Here is a 3,777-nt window from a genome sequence, read left to right on the forward strand (position 1 = left end):
TTGCTGTTTAGACTTCTGGCATTGGGTAGCATTACATCTAGGTTTTTATCCCTTGTGATACCTATGGAGGTGGGTTTGTGTTTTGAGCCTTACCTATTCAGGGCATGCTGTGGGTAACAACAGCCTTTGCCAGTATCCATAAGGCCTGGAATGATAGGTGCACACCACCCCTAGCAGGTGGAGCATCATGTCATGCTCAGCATGTCATCCCAGGCTGGCACACATTGGATCCCCTTTGACTAACTGCAATACTTCAGCCAATTATTGCAATTGATCATCTCATTGTCATATTGTGGCATCATGCTTGGTGAGGGTAGGATGTTATTCAGGGTCATCAAGTGTGCATATACTGCATGGTGTTACATTGCTTAACACATGGCATTCATGTCTCAGGTGGTGCTGCAGGGCTGCCTCTGTCGGATGCACATACTACACTCCCTGTACATGTTTGAGAGCAGGTTATGTCATTTTAGGCATCCCTGTTATTATATGAGTGAGTCAGAGAGGGGTATCATTCCTAGGGTTCCTACTGAGCCAGTGTATGTGCTATGCGTTGCCTCTTTGCCAAGGCCAGGGCATACTGGGCACGCCTCCTTCTGCCTACTGGGGCAGGCTCAGGTTGTTCCTCCTCCGAGTCACGCTCTGCCTGTGATGGCCTTGGCAATGGTGGGGGGCTGTTTGGCCCGGCCCTATGCTGGTCCTGCTGCAGCTGTTTTCGCAAGATCATATTATGTAGCATAGCACATACCATGGCAATTTGGGTACATGTAGTTGGTGAGTACTCCAAGGCTCCACCAGATGTGTCCAGACACCGGAACCGTGACAGGCAGCCCAAACACACGCTCTATTACATTACGTGTCTGTGCGTGTGCCTCATTATGGCGTTCCTGTTCAGGTGTGTGTGCATTTCTGATGGGTGTCATCAGCCACAGCTCCAGTGCATAACCTGCATCCCCCACTACGTGTCCATGTGGGATGTCCCTATTGGCAAATGTCTGGTACAGCTGTGTCAAATGCCAGATATGGGAATCATGGTAGCTCCCAGGGCAGCCACCACACACATTCATTATTATGCCCTGGGCATCACACACGGCCTGGCAGTTGATGGAGGGGAAGCCCTTGCGGTTAATGTAGGCCCTACCCCGCTCACCGGCTGGTGCTTTGATGCGTATGTGCGTGCAGTCTATTGCACCCACTACCCCAGGGTATTCCGCTATTTGCTGGAAGAGACACATATTGCTGGCCAATACCTCATGGGCATTGGGGAAATATACATGATCACTGACATGTGCTGACATGGCATCCAGGAACTGGTGCAGTACCCTGGAGGCTGATGCCTGTGATATCCCCATCATATCACCAGTTGGTCTCTGGAAGGTACTTGTTGCTAGTATTCTTAGGCCAACACATACCTTGGTTTCCACTGGGATGGGTTACCCTCTGTTGGTTCTGTGTGTGAGGCGTGGCCTGCACAGCTCGACAATTTGCTGCAGGAGGTCTCTGTCCACTCTATAGCGCTCTACTATCTCCAGCTTATGTAACCCATGGTAGGTGACCCTGGGCCTGTACACTCTTCTCCGTCTCCTCACTGTGGGTTGTCTGGCACCATTTGCATTGTCACCACCCTCAGCAAGTAGCCTATGTCTCCTTATGACAGCTATGGCAGCCCCTAGCATTTCTGCTCTGAGTTCAGCTTTTTCAGTTTTCACTTCTAATAGCTTACTCCTGTCTTGCAGTGTCTCTTTAGAGAAACATCCTGCACTGCTGTTTGCAGAGTGTTAAGTGCTTGGCTGAGCTACTATTCTGCCTGTGTAATTGCCTGCTTCTAATTGTTTTCACCTGCTATCTCCAGCAGTATTCCCTGCTAGCTTCCTACTAATTCTGTTGCTTCCTTTTTCCTCTCTGTTTCCTCAGGGGGGAGCAATGCACATACCAGCAGAAACACGCTCACAGTGGCTTACACGCGCGCACACATGCTTACATGGTTTTGAATCGTCTTATTCAGTTTAAAATGCACGCACACCAGCGCAAACAGTCTCATAAGTCTGCCAACCGGCTCCCACATGCTCAGTCTGCCTTACACGAGCGCACACTGCCCTACTCGCCTCATGGCGCCAAGACATCGCTTGCGATGCGCCAGCAAGAAACTTTGGTGTAAGCAACAGTGTACACCTTCCATTTCTTGACTTTCCCATGCTTATCTTGTGGTACTCCTCTTTCCATGATATGTGTCTGACATCTGTCATGTAACACTGACCTCCAATGAACTGCATTTCTTTCTGCCATTCCCCCCTGTGATGTCACCTATCTCCTACTCTATTCCTCCCTTTTATGTATCTCTTACACTACTCAGAATGTGCTCATTTGCTATGTGACAGTGGAATTCAGTATCCTAACACTCATTTACATCAGATTGCCTACTAATGCTTAGTTACATGTCTTAGACTCAGCTTCCCCCCTTAACAACCACTAAACTGTGGCCATGTTGTTTTTGGTCTGCTGGTCCCTGCATTGTAAATCCATGTATTGCATAAAACCCACATTTGTGGGTTTATAACCTTCATTTTTATGTTTTATACAGAGCAGCCCATTTGCGCGGGGCTGCGCTGCGTTTAAACATCGGCGATCGCCGAAAAAAATATATATATTTTTATTACTTTTGCATTAGGTTACCTTGCCAATGGCCACATATTTGGCCAATGGCATGCTGTCTGACACATATGCACCCTTTATTTGGAGCTGACATGGCTCCATTGTGTTTTTTGCAGAAACGTACTCAGTTGTCAACTGAGTACATTTCTGCAGCTAAAACGGCTCTTACACGGGCTGCTTTGGGCTTCCTGGATCGCTAATCTGCCTCATTTGCATGCCTTTCAGCTGCAATTGAGGTGATTAGCATATCCACGCCCACTCCGTATAAGAGACGTTTTAGCTGGTCTCTTACATGGAATTTCGGGCTGTTCCTGTATCGCGAGGGCTGCATGGAGTCTTACACTACTCTTAGACTCCATGCAAGCCTTCATGAATCCTGCCCTATATCTTATAGCCTACATTTTTCATTTTTTCCATTTTTTATTATATGTTAAATTCTTGTTGATATTGTTGTAAAGATTGTTCTTACAGTATTATGTTTGGGATAACACATTTATATAAACTTTGATAATGCAACTTAAGTGTATTCATTATTTACTATAGTAATTAATCTACATTAAAATTAATACAGTATATTCTATTCATTTCCATGATTGCTTTCAAATGTTGAAAAGGGATAAAAATAAATACATAAAAAACTGTGTATTCAGTTGTTTATGAAATCTAGACATACTTCTTAATTTGTGGTATGAAAAACTGATTAAAAAATAAGACATATATATCCAAAAGTGGTAATGAAGGCATTCTGCCACAGTATAATAGCAGGACAACAAGGTGATGAGTTTAAAACAATCACATAAAAATGTTTCTTATCATGTATTTATTTATTTATTTAATTATTTATTTATTTATTTATTTATTTTAATTTTATGAATGCAGGAGTATACAAACAAGCAATTGCTAATCTTCTGAGAGAAATTATCATTCTCCTTGCCTTCATCATGATCATTTTATCTATTTGCTGCAAAACCAGAGTTGAAAAGGTAAAACATGTAAGATACATTTTCATTTATACCCTAGATTTTAATTGACATATTATATTGATCTTTGCTAATCATATTTTGTATTCCATTTATATAGCATAAGTTGATATTTCAGAGAACCATAAAAAGTGAGTATTTCTGT

General features: G+C 43.6%; 1 long non-coding RNA gene across 1 annotated transcript; it reads left to right on the top strand.

Moving 5' to 3' along the window:
• The first annotated feature begins 3,544 nt into the window (after positions 1–3,544).
• On the top strand, positions 3,545–3,763 carry LOC122808038. Its single transcript, XR_006365769.1, has 2 exons — positions 3,545–3,635; positions 3,733–3,763. It is a non-coding gene; the product is annotated as an uncharacterized LOC122808038 (long non-coding RNA).
• The last annotated feature ends 14 nt before the right edge of the window (positions 3,764–3,777 follow it).

The sequence above is a fragment of the Protopterus annectens genome, chromosome 8.part0, assembly GCF_019279795.1.
Source record: "Protopterus annectens isolate FY-2018-M chromosome 8.part0, PAN1.0, whole genome shotgun sequence".
In the NCBI taxonomy this organism is placed as follows: Eukaryota; Metazoa; Chordata; order Ceratodontiformes; family Protopteridae; genus Protopterus; species Protopterus annectens.